Genomic DNA, 20919 nt, shown 5'->3' with positions numbered 1-20919 from the left:
CTGTTTTGGCATACAATTCCGCGGCCTGCTCCTGGCCAGGACATGTTAAATAGCCCAATATCTTTTGCTTATCGCACTACTTGTATCGTTCTGCTTTGATAGCAGCCTTTTTATTAACAATGCATAGCTTTTTGTCTATTTTTTGCATTATCCTCCTTTCATATATATGTTTATTAAATGACATGTTGCACCCGTACACTATGGTACGGCAAATACGCCAGGGGCTTCAGTACCCCTCAATATGGTGTGAGAAACCCGTACACTTTCACAAGTGCGGCACCCCGAACTTATAGCACTATATGCATCGGCTCCGAATCATGATTTGGGTCAATAGTTGGGTTTGCCCGGCTCCTATGTTTTGGTGCCTTACGTTCTGCTATATCGGATAAGGTAGCACTAGGAGAACCACTGTGATTGTGCCCCAGTTGAGCTGGGTTAAGCAGATCAATGGAGAAAGCTAAAACTGATTGTCATGATGAGGCGAGAGACCGGTTGCTGTTCGAGAGGTTTTTCGAGTCCCTAAAGACTTATGCCGCTTCGAGCGAGGAGCCGGCTTTGTCCGGCCAAGGCGTGGATAGCGCCCTGAACTCGGTCTTCCGAACTAGGGGCTTCGCCGAAATTTAAAATTATAGAGTTCTATGGCTAAGTGAGAGTGTTCAAGCATTATAGTCTGATTGCCTGGTTCGTTGTGCTGAGCGCCTCCCTCGAAGGACCCAACTATGGGAAAAAGAGCGCTCAGGTTTATCCCGAACACCCCAGCACTAGTGGCATGGGGGCAGAAGCCGACGACTGGCCATCTCTCAATTCTTTGATAAACGGCCGCACAGAAAGTAATATTTTAAATTCAACAAGCATTGCTTAGCGCATATGAACAAGTTTTCAGCGCACAGGATAAACACGAGCGAGTTCATTCAAAAATTACATCCTTGGTATACTCATCCGCCACAAGGCGGGCACCCGCAAGAACATCCTTATAGTAGTTCTCGGGCTTGCGATGCTCCTTCCCCGGCGGCGGACCGTCCCTAACAAGCTTCTCACCGTCCAGCTTACCCCAGTGCACCTTTGCACGGGCAAGGGCCCTACAGGCACCTTCGATGCAGACGGAGCGCTTGATGACCTCGAGCCTTGGACAGGCCTCCACCAGCCGCCGCACCAGCCCGAAGTAGCTCCCAGGAAGGGCCTCTCCGGGCCACAGCCGAACTATGAAGCCCTTCATGGCCTGTTCGGCCACCTTGTGGAGCTCGACCAGCTGTTTCAGCTGGTCGCTCAAGGGCACAGGGTGTCCGGCCTCAGCATACTAAGACCAGAACACCTTCTCCGTCGAGCTGCCCTCTTCAGCTCGGTAGAATGCGGCGGCGTTGGATACGCTGCGGGGAAGATCTGCGAATGCCCCTGGAGAGCTCCGGATTCGGGTAAGTAACAAGTAGTTTAATTTTATATTTCTGCTTTGCATAAAGAATGCCTTACCCGCTGCTATCTTTTTCACCTCCTCCAACTCTTGGAGGGCCTTTTGGGCTTCGGCCTTGGCAGACTTGGCAGTCTCAAGGGCCGCCGCGAGCTCGGACGCTTGCGTCTTTGACTCAAGCTCCAGACTCTCATGTTTTTTTATGAGAGCCTGAAGCTCTTGCTGCACCTCGCCGACCCGGGCCTCAAGTTTCTCTCGCTCGGTGCGCTCCGCGGCCGCTTTATTTTCGGCCTCGGACAACGCCTGCTTGAGGGTCGCCACCTCAGTCGTGGCCCCTACAATAAGCAGTACAATCCTATTAATTTTTGCAATCACGTCTTTTTATAGGCACTTTTTTCTGTAAGGTATTTCTTACCTTCTTTCTCCTCGAGCTGCCACTTGGCAAGGCAGAGCTCTTGCTCGGTCCGCTCGAGTCCCTGTTTTAGGGCACCCATCTTCGCAGTCAGTGCGGTGGTGGCTAGCAGCGAAGCCTGCATACGCATATTGACTCTTTGTTGTTAGACTCCTGCGAAATTTAATAGATCCTCTATTCGGCTTTTCTTTCCGAACGCCAAACAAAGCATCAGGGGCTACTGTCTATGCGGTTATATTCTTACATATTTTTTACTTACCTCGAAGCCTGTTAGAAGGCTAGCGCAAGCTTCACTCAGTCCGCTCTTGGCGGACTGAACATTTTGGATCACCGTACTCATAATAGTACGGTGCTCCTCGTCGATGGAGGCGCCATCAAGCACCTCCAGCAGATTGTCCGGCACCTCCGGTTGAACGGAGGCCGCCGGCTCAGAAGGCTTGCTCCTCTTGGAAGGAGTTCGCCTACCGCGGTCCGTAACTGTTGAAGATTCCGGCGCGGTGTCCAGCACAAAGCCGGACTTGGAGCCCTGGGGGGTCTTGTCCCCTTTACTCCTGGAGTCCGGGAGGTCGCCTTGCGGCTCCTCCAGGACCACCTCCTCCTGCCCCGGAGCTCGTTGCGACGCCACTTCGGCGTCATCCGCAGTGCGGGGGGAGACAGCGGGCGGAACTGAGTTCACGTCCGATGAATCCAGGGAGCCGCTCGACGACTCGTTGAGTTTGGCCCGGGGCGGGCTGCATAATTATGTTCGACATTAGGGAAGGCTGTGCAACAAAGGAACGTCATGAGTTACTCTGAGATCCGAATACTTACGATTTCGCCGGACGCTTGGCCCTATCTGGCCACTCCTCTTCATCCTCTTCGGCGTCGGGGGAGTAGTTCGGTGGAGGGGTCTTCCTCTTCCTGGACCCTTCGGCCTCCCCCGTTGGGGCGGCCTTCCTTTTATTTCCTCCCCCCGCTGGAGGGGGAGAGTGTTCTTCTTCCTCCTCCTCGTTCTCATGGGAGGAGAGCGTCTCAGACTCGTCGGATGACGAGTCCGACACCACCACATTACGGGTACTCTTTCGAGTCCCCGTGGCCTTCTTCTTCTTGGACTTCTTCTCCGGCACCACATAAGGTGCCGGAACCAGCAGCTTCACTAGGAGACCAGGGGCTGGGTCTTCGGGCAAGGGAGCCGGACAGTTAATCGATCCGGACTGCGCCTGCCAAGCCTGTCAAAGGTGAGGGAGTTTAGATCCCACATAGAGTCAAACTATGAAGAAACTTAACATCCTGTAAAAGGTGAAAATAGCTTACCTCGCTAGCGTGACGCTGCGAGCTGTATCCGCGGTCCTCGGAAGCGGATGTGGGAGCCTCGGCGCCTTTGGTTAGCACCTTCCAGACGTCTTCATACGTCGTGTCGAAGAGCCGGTTAAGGGTTTGGTGCTGCGCCGGGTCGAACTCCCACAGATTAAAGCCCCATTGTTGACACGGGAGGATCCGGCGGACGAGCATAACCTAGACTACATTGACAAGCTTAATCGACTTGCTCACCAGGGACTGGATGCATGTCTGCAATCTGGTCACCTCTTTTTCGTCGCCCCACGACAGGCCCATCTCTTTCCAGGACATAAGCCGTGTGGGGGTCCGGATCGGAACTCGGGGGCTGCGATCCATTTCGGATCGCGCGGCTCGGTGATGTAAAACCACCATGATTGCCACCCCTTCAGGGTCTCCACGAAGGAGCCCTCGAGCCATAGGACGTTGGCCATCTTGCCCGCCATGGCGCCTCCGCACTCCGCCTGGCTGCCGCGCACCACCTTGGGCTTGACGTTGAAGGTCTTGAGCCAGAGGCCAAAATGGGGGCGGATGCGGAGGAAAGCCTCGCACACGACAATAAACCCGAGATGTTGAGGACGAAGTTCGGGGCCAGATCGTGGAAATCCAGACCATAGTAGAACATGAGCCCCCGGACAAATGGGTGGAGTGGGAAACCCAGTCCGCGGAGGAAGTGGGGAAGGAATACTACCCTCTCATGGGGCCTTGGTGTGGGGAGAAGCTGCCCTTCCTCGGGAAGCCGGTGCGCGATGTCCTTGGACAAGTATCCGGCCTTCCTTAGCTTTTTGACATGGCCCTCTGTGACGGAGGAGACCATCCACTTGCCTCCCGCTCCGGACATTGCTGGAGGAGGTTGAGGTAGGAAGCGCGGGCTTGGGCGCTGGAGCTCGAGTGCGCAGGAGATGGATAGGCAAAGGAGGAAGAAGGCGTAGGTAAAAAAGTGGATCCTTATCCCCTTATATGGGCGGATGCGGTTGTGCGTCCCCACCAGCCTAGTAAAACTCGCTTGCCTCCCAAGCGCCGTGATAAATGGCGCAGTTGGGTTACCCATGTCCGTATTGATGAGAATCCCATAAAAGGGGGCACACGATCTCTGCTTTGACAAGACGTGCCAAGGAAACCGCCTCGCTAAACATGCTGAGGTGGAAAAGTAAAAACAATTCGAGTAAAGGACTTGGCCGTAGTATGATGTCACGCTTCGGAATGCGTCAGCAGATTAGATTTGTGTTGATATTATTCTCTCTATGGCAATATGGGGAAACTTATTTTGCAGAGCCGGACACTATCCTTGGTGTTTAAAATCTTCTTGAAGGACTTGGAGGAGGAACCCGCCTTGCAATGCCGAAGACAATCTGCGCGCCGGACTCGTCGTCATTGAAGCCTGGTTCAGGGGCTACTGAGGGAGTCCTGGATTAGGGGGTGTTCAGGTAGCCGGACTATACCTTCAGCCGGACTCCAGGACTATGAAGATACAAGATTGAAGACTTTGTCCCGTGTCCGGATGGGACTTTCCTTGGCATGGAAGGCAAGCTTGGCGATGCGGATATTCAAGATCTCCTACCATTTTAACCGACTCTGTGTAACCCTAACCCTATCTGGTGTCTATACAAACCAGAGGGTTCTAGTCCGTAGGACAACTTCATTATAGAACAATCATACCATAGGCTAGCTTCTAGGGTTTAGACTCCTTGATCTCGTGGTAGATCTACTCTTGTACTACCCATATCATCAATATTAATCAAGCAGGAGTAGGGTTTTACCTCCATCGAGAGGGCCCGAACCTGGGTAAAAACATCGTGTCCCTTGTCTCCTGTTACCATCCGCCTAGACGCACAGTTCGGGACCCCCTATGTAGCGACCAGACCTCAAACAGTCTGATCTCTGTGCTCCGATGTCATCCCTGGATCAGTAATGCTGACACCACACAGTACTCGAAGGATTTATAGCAGAGTAGCAATCACACACTTATTACATCGAATGTCTCAAAAGAGAACTTATTACAATAAATATGGCTTAAGGCCATCTAATAGCGATAACAGCGGAAGGCTTGGAAGATAGGTGAGTCCATCAACTCCAACGGCATCACTGAGTATAGAACCACGACCTAAAACTCCTTAATCATCGTCTGAAAAGTCTGCAACATTAACGTTGCAGCCCGAAAACGGGTCAGCACATGGAATATGCTGGCAAGGTAACACATAGAGAGTAATGGAATGCAAAAGCTATACTATATGCATATTTGGCTGGTGGAAAGCTCTATGGTTACAGTTTTTGCGTAAAGCCAATTTTTCCCTACTTCAAAGGAATAAAATTAATTACTATCATGGTGGTTGTTAAACATTGAGAATGGTTGACAGCATTCTCAATCCCAATTAAGTACATCATTAAAACCCAACAAATTAACTTTAGAGTAACATGTTGAGATTCACATGATAATCCAGGTACTAGATACTCAAGATGTCCATTACCGGGGACACGGCTAACCATGATTAGTTTGTTACACTCTACAGAGGTTTGCGCACTTTTCCCCACAAGACTCGATCGCCTTCGTTTGTTTTCTCGCACTACACGGTGTTTGAGAAACGGATGACCGAGACATAGTCTTTCAGAAGCGCTAGCACCTTACGATCGGGTAGACCGTACCACCTACATCCCCTACATCTGCTAGTCTACCACTGTAAGAGTTCGCACAACTTAATCAACTATGCCAGAGCCCATAATGGGTTGTGGCTGCACACGGAAGTTTCTAGTATGAATAATCTCATGATCCCTTTGAGCCTGGGTGGCGGTCCAAAATAAAAACAGGCAAGTCCTGGAATACCCAGGTGCCTCAATCCACCCAGATGTGTGTTAGGTTGCCACCTTAGATAAACCATTAATTAACAATCTCACATCTGTCATGGATATCACTCACCCAATCCACGTCTACTAGCATAGCATGGCATAATAAGCAAACGCAGAAGTAACTCCCAAAGATTTGATAATAAACAGGTAATAGGTACTACCTCATCTACTTCCCATCCCACAATTTAATTAGATCCTAATCATGCAATGTGTGAGGATTGATCTAATGCAATAAAATTGGGTTGTAGAAAAAGGTATGATCAAAGTGTTACTTGCCTTGCTGATGATCCGCGAAACCTAGAGATTCAAAGTAACAGGCGGCGCACTCCGGGTATTCTATCGCAGACAAACAAACAAGCATACAATAAGTACTCATCTAATGCACAGGTAAAACTCAAATAGAAGATCTAACCAGAAAGTTCAATTTAAGAACCCTGGTTTGCAAAAAGAATCAAATCGAACGAAGCAAAAGAAAACAAACGGTGGAAGAAAACAACTTCGTTCTAGTAATTTGGATCTAAGTCAAATTTTACAGTAGCAAAAACTTGTTTAAGTTGATTATTCAGAAAGAGGGTTTCGAGACGGAACTCCAGGCGCTTGAAATGCCTGATTCCGATAAACGAGCGAAAAGTTATACTAAAACGAAAATCGGATCAGAAATCGCGACCAGAAAATAACCGCGGAAAAATCCGACGAAAAAAGAAAAACGACGAACGGATTTTTTTTTAAATGGCACGGAAGTCGAGGCGGCGAACCTCGGGCGACGCGCGGCTCCGGCGAGTCGGCGGCGGGTCGGCCGCGGCGGCTGGCGGCGGCGGCTGGGGCGGCGGCTAGCTAGGGTTTCGGGCACGGGGCTGGGCTCTCGGGCTGGGGCAGCGCCTTATAAAGGCCTCGGCCGGCGGTGTCCTGGCCGAGTACGGCCCATAGTCGGTTCCGCGTTTTTTTTAAATAATTACGCTCGGAAGAAAAATAAAAAGAAATACTAAACGGACTCCAAAAATCACAAAATAAATTTTCCCGAGTTTCTAAAATCAAGCCCGATAAAGTGCACATTTATTTGGGCCCTAAATGCAATTTTGAAAAACGCGCATTTTTCCTAAATTCAAATAAAAATACTGAAAAACTCCGAAATAAAACTTATTTGATTTTTTTATTAAATCCTCAATATTTCTATATTTTGGGAAAGTCATTTTATTCCCTCTCTCATTTTTTTGTAATAGAAATAATTGATGATAAAATAAATAAAATCAAATGATCTTGTTTACAAAATTTGAGAAAAATCAAATATGTAAATAATGAAATCCCCAACTCTCTCCGTGGGTCCTTGAGTTGCTTAGGATTTTCTAGGATCAAAACCAAAAGCAAAATAAAATATGATATGCATGATGATCTAATGTATAACATTCCAAATTGAAAATTTGGGATGTTACAAACCTACCCCCCTTAAGAAGAATCTCGCCCTCGAGATTCGGGTTGGCTAGACAATAGGTGAGGGTGGTCCTTGAGCAAATCTTCCTCTCGCTCCCAGGTGGCTTTATCCTCCGTGTGGTGGCTCCACTGAACTTTGCAAAACTTGATAACCTTGCTGCGAGTGACTCGGCTGGCAAGCTCTAGAATCTTTACTGGTATCTCCTCATAGGTCAAATTGTTATCCAACTGAATTGCTTCTAATGGCACTGTGTCTCTCAATGGTATGTCAGCCATCTCCGCGTGACACTTCTTCAACTGAGAAACGTGGAACACATCATGAACTCCTGTCAATCCTTCTGGCAATTCCAACTTGTAGGCCACTTCTCCCATACGCTCCAAAACTCGATATGGCCCTACAAATCATGGCGCTAACTTCCCCTTAACTCCAAAGCGCTTAATCCCTCGAAGTGGGGATACTCGAAGATACTGTCTCCGACTTCGTAAACTGTCTCCTTGCGTTTAGAATCTGCGTAGCTCTTCTGCCTGGACTGGGCTACCTTGAGCCTATCGCGAATCAACTTCACCTTCTGTTCCGACTCCTTAATCAAGTCAGGTCCAAACAACTGACGATCTCCAACTTCGTCCCATAACAACAGTGTCCTGCACCTCCTTCCGTACAGAGCTTCGAAAGGGGCCATCTTCAAACTGGTCTGATAGCTATTATTATAAGAGAACTCTCCATATGGAAAATTATCGTCCCAACTAGATCCATAATCTAGCGCACAAGCTCTCAGCATGTCCTCCAAAATCTGATTGACTCGCTCGGTCTGTCCATCTGTGTGTGGATGAAAAGTTGTACTAAATTCTAGCCTGGTACCCAAAGTCTCATGCAACTGCTTCCAGAACTTTGAGGTAAACTGGGTTCCTCTATCTGATACGGTGCTCCTCGGAACTCCATGCAAACATACGATCCTGGTCATGTATATCTTTGCCAACTTAGCACTGGTGTAAGTGGTCTTTACTGGGATGAAATGAGCTACCTTCGTCAATCGATCAACTACAACCCAAATCGAGTCATAGCCTGAACGAGTCCTTGGTAATCCCGTGATAAAATCCATACCTAGCTTATCCCACTTCCATTCGGGTATCAGCAATGGTTGCAACAATCCTGCTGGCTTCTGATGTTCTGCCTTTACTCTCTGACATACGTCACAAACTGCTACATACGCCGCAATATCCTTGTTCATTCTGGTCCACCAGAAAATATCTTTCAAATCCAAATACATCTTGGTATTTCCTAGGTGAATCAAAAATACGGTGAATCATGTGCCTCTTGCAGAATCAACTTTCTGATCTCCGGGTCATTGGGTATATAAACACGGTCTTCAACCATAGGGTGTCGTGCTCATCCTCACGAAATCCTTTAGCTTTTCCTTTGCTCAGTTTCTCCTTTATAGCGGCAATCTCTTTGTCAGTTTTCTGAGCTTCTCTGATTCTATCCATCAAAGTTGACTGAATTTCCAACGTTGCTACATAGCCTCTCGGAACTATTTCCACACATAGTTCACGAAGATTTTCTGCTAACTCCTTGGGTATTTCTCCCGTCATTAACGTATTGACATGGCTCTTGCGGCTTAATGCATTAGCTACTACATTAGCCTTCCCAGGATGATAATGCAATCTCATATCATAATCCTTGATGAGTTCTAACCATCTCCTTTGTTTGAGGTTCAACTCCTTCTGCGTGAAAATGTACTTCAAACTCTTGTGATCGTGTACACCTCACGATGATTTCCAATGAGGAAATGTCTCCATGTCTTCAAGGCATGCACTACGGCTGCTAACTCCAAATCATGCGTAGCGTAATTCAATTCATGAGGCTTCAGTTGTCTTGAAGCATATGAAACAACTCTCCCTTCCTGCATAAGCACTGCTCCAAGTCCTCGATGTGAAGCGTCGCAATACACCTCATAATCCTTGGTCTGATCTGGCAAAATCAACACCGGTGAGGTAACCAAGTGTTTCTTCAACTCCTAGAAACTAGCCTCACACTCCTCAGTCCTTTTGAACTTAGTATCCTTCTTCAGCAACTCCGTCATAGGCTTCGCAATCTTTGAGAAGTTCTCAATAAATCTCCGGTAGTATCCTGCGAGTCCAAGAAAACTTCGGATCTCTCCAACTGTTGTTGGGGCTTCCCACTTGGTCACGGTTTCAACTTTAGCGGGATCTACTGCTATACCTTCTCTGGATAACGTGTCCGAGGAATCCTACTTCCTTCAACCAAAACTCACATTTGCTGAACTTGGCATATAATTGGTGTTCTCTGAGCTTTCCAAGTGCCAAACGCAAATGCTCCTTATGCTCCTCTTCATTTTTCGAATATACCAGGATATCATCAATGAACACTACGACGAACTTATCCAAAAACTCCATAAACACTTTGTTCATCATGTTCATAAAATAGGCAGGCGCGTTAGTCAGACCAAATGACATAACGGTATACTCATACAGCCCATACCTGGTGGTAAAAGCTGTCTTTGGAATATCCTGTTCTCGAATCTTCAACTGATGGTACCCTGATCGCAAATCGATCTTGGAAAATACTTTAGCTCCTTGCAATCGATCAAACAGGTCGTTGATCATTGGTAGTGGGTACTTGTTCTTGATTGTTACTTCGTTCAATCCTCGATAATCAACAACCATCCTTAACGATCCATACTTCTTCTCCACTAGAAGTACTGGCGATCCCCAAGGTGAAGAACTTGGGCGAATGTAACCTTTATCCAGTAACTCCTTAATCTACTTCTTAATTTCCACCAAATCTTTTGCTGGCATCCTATATGGTGTCTTTGATATTGGCCCAGTGCCTGGCAAAAGCTCAATCAAAAACTCAATGTCTCAATCCGGTGGCATGCCTGGCAACTCTTCGGGAAATACATCAGGAAAATCCTTTACCACTGGTACTTCCTCCTACACAACTCCTGATAAGGAATTTACTTGTGTCCTTTTTGGCACATGCCGGGGTACATACTTGATCCTTCTCCCTTCTGGTGTGGTAAGCAAAATTGACTTACTAGCACACTCAATATTCCCTTCATACTTTGATAACCAATCCATGCCTAATATCACATCCAATCCTTGAGATTCCAATACTACTAGGTCTGAGGGAAAAACATAGTTACCAATCCTTAATGGTAACCGATCACACCATAGACTAGCCATATACTCTGCTCCTGGCGAGGTTACTAACATGGGTGACCTAAGGGCTTGGGTTGGTAGGTTATACTTATCCACAAATCCCCTTGATATGTATGAATGCGATGCACCAGTATAAAAAAAACGAGTGCAGTAAATGACTTAATCAAAAACTTACCTATTACTGCATCGGGCTGAGCTTCAACCTCCTCCACGCTAACGTGGTTCACCTGTCCCCTATTGAAAGGGTTCGGCTTCTTCCCAGAACTTCCATTGCCATTTTGGCCTTCAGGACATTCATTTGCATAATGTCCTAGCTTCGAACACTTATAACAAGTGACGTGGCTCAAGTCCTTCTTGGCTGGGGTTGATGGGGTGTTGCGGTTCTGTCCATTGCTTCCTCCATTCCCATTACCATTCTTGGTGCTATTGTGATTGTGCGAGCTACCTACTCCATGGGTATGCTGAAAATGTCCTCCCGGCCTAGGGGTAAAACGTGGCTTCTGCTGAGCTCCTGAATTATACTTTCCTTGTCCATACTTCCTCTTGCGGTTCTCAATTTGCTGCTGCTTTCCTTCAATCATAAGAGCACGATCTACCAACTCCTGGTAGTTGTTGAAGGTGGCTACCATCAACTGCATACTCAACTCATCATTCAGTCCTTCCAGGAATTTCTCCTGCTTAGCTGCATCCATAGCAACGTCATCTGGGGCATAACGTGCTAGTTTACTAAACTCCTCCACATACTGGCCAATTGTCCGTCCTCCTTGGCGCAAGTTACGAAACTCACGCTTCTTCATGGCCATAGCTCCTGCTGAAACATGGGCAGTACGAAAAGCCTGCTGAAACTGGTCCCATGTGACAGTGTCGACTGGGAAGGTGGCTGTGAAATTCTCCCACCAAGATGCTGCGGGTCCTTCTAACTGATGTGCGGCAAACTTAACCTTCTCCGCATCTGTGCATCCTGCTGTGGTCAACTCCCTAGCTATCTTGCGGAGCCAATCGTCTGCTACTATCGGCTCGGTGCTACTGGAAAACACCGGCGGATTCAGCCTAAGAAAACGGGCTAAGTGGTCAACAGGTGGTGGTGGTGGTGGTGGGTTGTTGTTGTTCCCCTGATTCTGATTCTGAACTAGCAACTGCATCAAAGTGTTCTACTGCTGGATCAACTGAGTGAGCTCCGGCGGAAAGGCAAATCCGGGGTCACGTCTCGGAGGCATCTGAGGGTTTAGAAAAGACGAGATATAAGAATAGAGGGGGTCTAAAGAGAAAACACTACCCATGTGCACATGAGGCAAAAGCAAACAATTCACTTCACTCAAACAAACAAACAAAGGCATTCAATCGATCTAGCTATCGCAAAGTGCTCGGACTACTATATTTACATGGTGGACTACTACTACTGATGAGGTGGTCTACTAGAAATATTCTACGGTTGTAGACTCCATGATATCTGCTCCTGCTTCATCAACATAGTCGTCATTGCTACTATCTTGTTCCGAGTCGGTGCCGTCGATGATGATGTAGTCTTCTGGGCTAATCTCCTTGGGTTCTTCGTCTTCATCTACTGGTGTCGGGCCTCCCATAAATATTGCCAGCTTCATAGTTAGGTCGGCATTCTTATCCACCAATACTTCAATTTCTTCTTCATAATCTTCGTGTGTAGCCTTGAGTTCTTCCTCTAGTTCCTTGATTCTAGTCTTAGCCTTCTTCAGATCTATCATGTCGGCGCACATCTGATTCTCCTGTCGTCGAATGTGCTGATTTAACTCCTGAATAAAAGCTGCAATTGATCTATCTTTCCTGGTGCTGATCATCTCCTAGTGTTCATCTCGGCGTCCGCAAATCTGGTAGATAGTATCCTTGAGATCCTTGTGGTAGACTTCTCCAATGCGTCCCATGGCGATGTGAGCTGCCATACTCTTTCCTAGACTCCAAGTTGGTGCATCAAAAGAAAACTCTATGGGCTCAGTGACGGGCATGAACGTCCTTCCTGGAACTTGAACTTGAATCATCCAGCGCTCTTCTTCAGGTAAAGTGGCCTTGTAGGTTCCCATGAAGTTTGGTACTCCTATGTTCAGGTATCTAGTGACTTCCTTCAAGTGGCTTCCAAAGGGTGTATCTTCATCTGGTTGTGTGAACTTGTTCCTTGCATCCGCCATCCTAAAGAGTACAAGAGATGAGAGGTCAGAATAGAAGAGAGGGAGTAGTGATCTAGGTCTTTAGCTTAGTGGTCGTGTCCTACAGTCAGCGTGTGCTCTGATACCATCTCTGTAGCGACCAGACCTCAAACTGTCTGATCTCTGTGCTCCGGTGTCATCCCTGGATCAGTAATGCTGACACCACACAGTACTCAGAGGATTTATAGCAGAGTAGCAATCACACACTTATTACATCGAATGTCTCAAAAGAGAACTTATTACAATAAATATGGCTTAAGGCCATCTAATAGCGATAACAATGGAAGGCTTGGAAGATAGGTGAGTCCATCAACTCCAACGGCATCACTGAGTATAGAACCACGACCTAAAATTCCTTAATCGTCGTCTGAAAAGTCTGCAACATTAACGTTGCAGCCCGAAAACGGGTCAGCACATGGAATATGCTGGCAAGGTAACACATAGAGAGTAATGGAATGCAACAGGTATACTATATGCATATTTGGCTGGTGGAAAGCTCTATGGTTATAGTTTTTGCGTAAAGCCAATTTTTCCCTACTTCAAAGGAATAAAATTAATTACTATCATGGTGGTTGTTAAACATTGAGAATGGTTAACAGCATTCTCAATCCCAATTAAGTACATCATTAAAACCCAACAGATTAACTTTAGAGTAACATGTTGAGATTCACATGATAATCCAGGTACTAGATACTCAAGATGTCCATTACCGGGGATACGGCTAACCATGATTAGTTTGTTACGCTCTGCAGAGGTTTGCGCACTTTTCCCCACAAGACTCGATCGCCTCCGTTTGTTTTCTCGCACTACACGGTGTTTGAGAAACGGATGACCGAGACATAGTCTTTCAGAAGCGCTAGCACCTTACGATCGGGTAGACCGTACCACCTACATCCCCTACATCTGCTAGTCTACCACTGTAAGAGTTCGCACAACTTAATCAACTATGCCAGAGCCCATAATGGGTTGTGGCTGCACACGAAAGTTTCTAGTATGAATAATCTCATGATCCCTTTGAGCCTGGGTGGCGGTCCAAAATAAAAACAGGCAAGTCCTGGAATACCCAGGTGCCTCAGTCCACCCAGATGTGTGTTAGGTTGCCACCTTAGATAAACCATTAATTAACAATCTCACATCTGTCATGGATATCACTCACCCAATCCACGTCTACTAGCATAGCATGGCATAATAAGCAAACATAGAAGTAACTCCCAAAGGTTTGATAATAAACAGGTAATAGGTACTACCTCATCTACTTCCCATCCAACAATTTAATTAGATCCTAATCATGCAATGTGTGAGGATTGATCTAATGCAATAAAACTGGGTTGTAGAAAAAGGTATGATCAAAGTGTTACTTGCCTTGCTGATGATCCGCGAAACCTAGAGATTCAAAGTAACAGGCGGCGCACTCCGGGTATTCTATCGCAGCCAAACAAACAAGCATACAATAAGTACTCATCTAATGCACAGGTAAAACTCAAATAGAAGATCTAACCAGAAAGTTCAATTTAAGAACGCTGGTTTGCAAAAAGAATCAAATCGAACGAAGCAAAAGAAAACAAACGGCGGAAGAGAACAACTTTGTTCTAGTAATCTGGATCTAAGTCAAATTTTACAGTAGCAAAAACTTGTTTAAGTTGATTATTCGAAAAGAGGGTTTCGAGACGAAACTCCAGGCGCTTGAATCGCCTGATTCTGATAAACGAGCGAAAAGTTATACTAAAACGAAAACCGGATCAAAAATCGCGATCAGAAAATAACCGCGGAAAAATCCGACGAAAAAAGAAAAACGACGAACGGAATTTTTTTTAAACGGCACGGAAGTCGAGGCGGCGAACCTCGGGCGACGCGCGGCTCCGGCTAGTCGGCGGCGGCGGCTGGCGGCGGCGGCGGCGGCGGCTGGGGCGGCGGCTAGCTAGGGTTTCGGGCGCGGGGCTGGGCTCTCAGGCTGGGGCAGCGCCTTATAAAGGCCCCGGCCGGCGGTGTCCTGGCCGAGTACGGCCCATAGTCGGTTCCGCGTTTTTTTTAAATAATTACGCTCGGAAGAAAAATAAAAAGAAATACTAAACGGACTCCAAAAATCACGAAATAAATTTTCCCGGGTTTCTAAAATCAAGCCCGATAAAGTAAACATTTATTTGGGCCCTAAATGCAATTTTGAAAAACGCGCATTTTTCCTAAATTCAAATAAAAATACCGAAAAACTCTGAAATAAAACTTATTTGATTTTTTTATTAAATCCTCAATATTTCTATATTTTGGGAAGTCATTTTATTCCCTCTCTATTTTTTTGTAATAGAAATAATTGATGATAAAATAAATAAAATCAAATGATCCTGTTTACAAAATTTGAGAAAACTCAAATATGTAAATAACGAAATCCCCAACTCTCTCCGTGGGTCCTTGAGTTGCTTAGGATTTTCTAGGATCAAAACCAAAAGCAAAATAAAATATGATATGCATGATGATCTAATGTATAACATTCCAAATTGAAAATTTGGGATGTTACACCCTACCCGAGATCCGCTGGTTTTGACACCGACAACATGTCACCGGGATTACCACCTATTCGAGGGATTGAGCATCAAATTGACTTAATTCCCGGTGCATCATTACCCAGCCGTGCACAATACCATACCAATCTAAAGGAGACGATGGAGATTATGCGTCAAGTACAAGAACTGCTCGACAAAGGTTATATACACGAATCCCTTAGTCCTTGTGTTGTTCCTATCATTTTAGTGCCGAAAAAGGATGGTACGTCGCGTATGTGCATTGATTGTAGAGGCATTAATAATATTACTATTCGCTATCGTCATCCTATTCCTAGGCTAGATGATATGCTTGATGAATTGAGTGGCTCTACAATATTCTCCAAAGTTGATTTGCGTAGTGGATACCATCAAATTCGTATGAAATTGGGAGATGAATGGAAAACATCATTTAAAACTAAGTTTGGATTATATGAGTGGTTAGTCATGCCTTTTGGGTTAACTAATGCACCTAGTACTTTCATGAGGTTAATGAACGAAGTTTTACGTGCTTTCATTGGATGATTTGTGGTAGTTTACTTTCATGACATATTGATTTATAGCAAATCTTTGGAGGAACATTTGGAACATTTACGTGTCATTTTTATTGCTCTATGTGATGCACGTTTGTTTGGTAACCTTGGAAAGTGCACCTGTTGCACCGACTGAGTATCTTTTCTTGGCTATGTTGTTACTCCACAGGGAATTGAAGTTGATAAAGCCAAGATTGAAGCTATTGAGAGTTGGCCGTAGCCCAAAACGGTCACACAAGTGAGGAGTTTCCTTGGCCTCGCTAGTTTCTATAGGCGTTTTGTGAGAGATTTCAGCACCATTGCTGCACCTCTCAACGAGCTTACAAAGAAGGATGTGCTTTTTGTTTGGGGTACCCCACAGGAAGAAGTCTTCACAGTATTGAAGATAAGTTGACACATGCTCCTTTACTCCAACTTCCTGATTTTAATAAGACTTTTGAGCTTGAATGTGATGCTAGTGGAATTGGATTAGGAGGTGTGTTATTACAAGATGGCAAACCTGTTGCATACTTTTCTGAAAAATTGAGTGGGCCTAGTCTGAACTATTCTACTTATGATAAAGAATTATATGCTCTTGTTCGGACCTTAGAAACATGGCAACATTTTTTATGGCCAAAGGAATTTGTTATACATTCTGATCATGAATCTTTGAAACACATTAAAAGTCAAGCAAAACTGAACCGTAGACATGCTAAATGGGTTGAATTCATTGAGACTTTCCCTTATGTCATTAAACACAAGAAAGGTAAAGAAAATGTTATGGCTGATGCATTGTCTCGTCGTTATACTATGCTTTCACAACTTGACTTTAAAATATTTGGTTTGGAGACCATCAAAGATCAATATGTGCATGATGCTGAATTTAATGATGTATTACAGAATTTTAAGGAAGGGAGAACTTGGAACAAGTTCGTTCTTAACGATGGATTTGTGTTTCGTGCTAACAAGCTATGCATTCCAGCTAGCTCCTTTCGTCTTTTGTTGTTGCAGGAGGCGCATGGAGGAGGATTAATGGGACACTTTGGCGTCAAGAAGACGGGGGATATACTTGCTACACATTTCTTTTGGCCAAAGATGAGACGGGATGTTGAGTGTTTTGTTGCTCGCTGCACTACATGTCAAAAAGCTAAGTCACGACTCAATCCTCATGGTTTATATATGCATTTGTCTGTACCTAGTGTTCCTTGGGAGGATATATCTATGGAATTTGTTTAAGGTTTACCTCGAACAAAGAAGGGGAGGGATAGCATATTTGTTGTCGTGGATAGGTTCTCGAAAATGGCACACTTTATACCATGTCATAAAAGCAATGATGTTGTTAATGTTGCTGATTTGTTCTTTCGTGAAATTATTCGCTTGCATGGTGTGCCAAATACTATTGTTTCAGATCATGATACTAAATTTCTTAGCCACTTTTGGAGATGTTTTTGGGCTAAGTTGGGGGCTAAACTGCTTTTTAGTACTACTTGTCACCCCCAAACTGATGGACAAACTAAAGTAGTCAATAGAACATTGTCTACTATGCTTAGGGCTGTTTTGAAGAATAACAAGAAAATGTGGCAAGAATGCTTGCCTCATATTGAATTTGCTTATAATCGTTCATTGCATTCTACTACTAAGATGTGCCCTTTTGAAATTGTGTATGGTTTCCTACCTTATGCACCTATTGATTTGTTGCCTCTTCCATCTTGGGAGAAGGTTAATTTTGATGCTAAAGAACGTGCTGAATTGATTTTAAAAAATGCATGAGTTAACTAAGGAAAACATTGAGCGTATGAATGCTAAATATAAACTTGCTGGAGATAAGGGTAGAAAACATGTTGTGTTTGCACTTGGAGATCTTGTTTGGTTACATTTGCGTAAGGGTAGATTTCCTAATTTGCGCAAATCAAAGCTAATGCCACGTGCTGATGGTCCTTTTAAGGTGTTAGAGAAAATAAAAGATAATGCATATAAACTTGAGCTGCCTGCAGATTTTGGGGTTAGTCCCACTTTTAACATTGCAGATTTGAAGCCTTATTTGGGTGACGACGATGAACTTTCGTCGAGGACCACTTCATTTCAAGAAGTGGAGGATGATGAGGACATCAATACCATTGTTACACCCACAGCCCCTACTATTATACATACTTGACCAATTACTAGAGCTCGTGCACGCCAATTGAATTATCAGGTACTTCCTTTTCTTGGTTACGATTCTAATGTTCATGAGAATATGATGCTGCCTAAATTGGATACATTTGTTTTGCTTACAAATGAAGGGCCTAGCTTGGACAAGAAAGATGAACCTTGGAACAAGTTCAAGCATGGAGGGGATGGCATGCGCAAGGGGATCAAGAACGGAGTTACAAGTGATGATTTCAGGACTTTGAAGCCACCATAAGGAGTTCATGAAGCCTTGGACGAAATATACAAGATGCCACTTCATAAATTTCGTTCAAAGGCTATTTTAGGTGCTGCGTCACCTTATTATTGGGCCAGGCCCATGTATTTTTGAAATACTTAAGGATAGGCTGTTTTTAGAGTCCGTATATGTGGGGAAACAAGAGTTAGGGTTGGTTTCGAACCCCTCCTCCAAGGGCCACGAAATCCCCCCCTCTTCCTCCATATATACATCCCTTAGGGAGTCGTTTAGACTTTGGGTTTTGTTTAGATTAAAAGTTCGCTATAGCTGCAACTTCGTGTACTTCGTTTGTGTCCAACGACCAGACCAAAACGTCATAGAACCCCACCTTGATCAATAAAGCTTTCATCTTATATTCGCAATATCCAGATTGCAATATCAGTTTTTGCTTGTTCTTCGTTTGCTCGCAGGAAACAGACCCTCGTGGTCAGGTTGATCGTGCTCCGGCATGGTCAATAACCCCTCGTAAGTTGGTTTAGCGATTGCTAAGGCGCGATGTCTCGCACGTTCGTAGTCGGATCGTCAAGGTTGACTCCCACAGAAACGATAGCCACCATCTCATCGAAACATCAGGACACCTTCGCTTCTATCAGTCTCGCCAGGTTGAACCGCTGGTCCTCCTACACCATGGGGGACTCGGACGCCGACACGAAGTCGACGTCCATCGTCTCATACCCATCGGGGGCCTTCTGTGTAGCGACCTCCGTCATGAACATTGGATCGGCTTCGTCCTCCTTGTAGCTTGGCTCCAGAGAACTCGGGGATTGGCCCACCGCAAAGCGAGCTTGGGAACGGAGGTCTGTGGCATCGACCGCCGTCGCGATTTTTGCGCGACGCTCCGGCGTCAGCATCTTGTAGTACGTGATCTTGCGGCGCACCATGGATTTCCGGCGAACTAGGGGACGCTTGATGCGGGCGGGGATCGAAAGGTGGGGGAATGGGCTAGAGAGGAGGTGTGGTTTTGGGGCAGTGACTGGCGTAGGCCGAGCAGTGAAGGTTTTGGTGTGAATAGTGGTCCCGGTGATGATCGGTCAATTAGTTTTGACTGTACATCGCTCTTGTCGCGTTCGCGTTGCACCCTGGCACGCTGGACCCTCCACGTCATTCACCAAATGGAACGCACTTCGTCTTGCATTTTCGCTTGCTTGTGGGACCATAGTTGAGAGCAAACCGACGTCCCTCCCCCTCCCCGCCCGCTTCATTTATACTACCGCTCCCTCCATTTTATGCGGAGTAAATAAAAACAGAGGGAGTATACTACGGATGAGGATCCCCTGACGTGGCCGAACCCATTGAGTAACTAACATGCGGGGCCTAGCAAGCATGGGGTCCACCAGTAAGTGACCGAAAGGGAGGGTAAGGCAGGGATACCTACGTCAGAGGATCCACTTCCAATACTACTCCCTCCTTCCATCTACAGGGCCTAATGCGTTTTTCAAGGCTAACTTTGACCAAATGTTAGAGTAATAATATATGACATGCAACTTACAAAAAGCATACAGTCAAATTTGTATGTGAAAGGAGCTTTAAATGATATAATTTTCACATTATACATCTCATGTATTATGAATCTTGTCAATAGTCAAAGGCGGTTTTGAAAAACGCATTAGAGCATGGTTAATAATATAGCCAGCCGATGGCTATAAGGAACTGCCATGTCATCTATAGCCATCATCTATATGCACTCATACAATAGTGTGGGCTATAAGGTTGGCTATTGTATTAGTACTTTTTCCCATCTCCTCTCTATCTCTTTCTTCATATTTATTGTATTTACCTAGTAATGTGTATATAGCTAGGCTCTTGCATGAGAGCTCACTCCCCTTACTTTTTCACATCTCTGTCCTTCACATAGGCAAAAGTGCCATGTAAGTTGGCTCTTAGAATGGCTATTAGGTTGGCTCTAAGCATTTAATATTTGCATGAGCAAGGTATATGATTGGAAGAGAGTTGCATGCATACTATTTTTTCTTGATTTATGTGTTATAGCCGGGCTATAGAATATAAGAGCCCGCTTCACTCTCTCTCCTCTCTTCTCACTCTTCCAAGTAGGATTTTAATGACATGACAAGTCTTATAGCCTGCTGACTAGGCCTTATTAGACTTGCTCTTAGGCCCTATATAAATGGAAGGAGGGAGTACTATGAGCACTGCATACTCTACTACATATGTTGTCAGTACTCCACTAGTACTATTGGAAAGGGAGCTTAAAAAAGTTACTATTGGACTGGCTATACGTGGAGAAATCCTAGTAGGAAGAGCATGCGCGAGAACAAGCACATTCACGTGGTTGAAAACAAATTGGAAACCATCTCTGTTTGAATACAAATCTAGGAGTACATACGAATCTAACAATATTGATTGGGCGTTGTTGAATGTTGATACTTTTTTCTGTAAGTTTGATCAAAGTAGAGATACTTTGACTACACATAAAACTTATATGTAAACTAGAAAGGATCGGAGGGAGTATATTGTACGTTCAAAAGAGAAACGAACATTGAATACCCTTTATATATGATTTGCGGATGCTATGATCACCGGTTCAAAAATTTGAATCCGTCTTAGGTATCACACATGCACCCACTTGTTTTCTCTTGATTTCATCTCGGGGTCCGGAGATCGATTGAAAGAGGACTAGGGTGGGTACAATACGTTCATTTCACTTATGAACGTACAATATACTCCCTC

The sequence above is a fragment of the Triticum dicoccoides genome, chromosome 2A, assembly GCF_002162155.2.
Source record: "Triticum dicoccoides isolate Atlit2015 ecotype Zavitan chromosome 2A, WEW_v2.0, whole genome shotgun sequence".
Lineage (NCBI taxonomy): Eukaryota > Viridiplantae > Streptophyta > Magnoliopsida > Poales > Poaceae > Triticum > Triticum dicoccoides.
The sequence above is the reverse complement of the archived record's forward strand: the minus strand, read 5'-3'. Positions refer to the sequence as shown.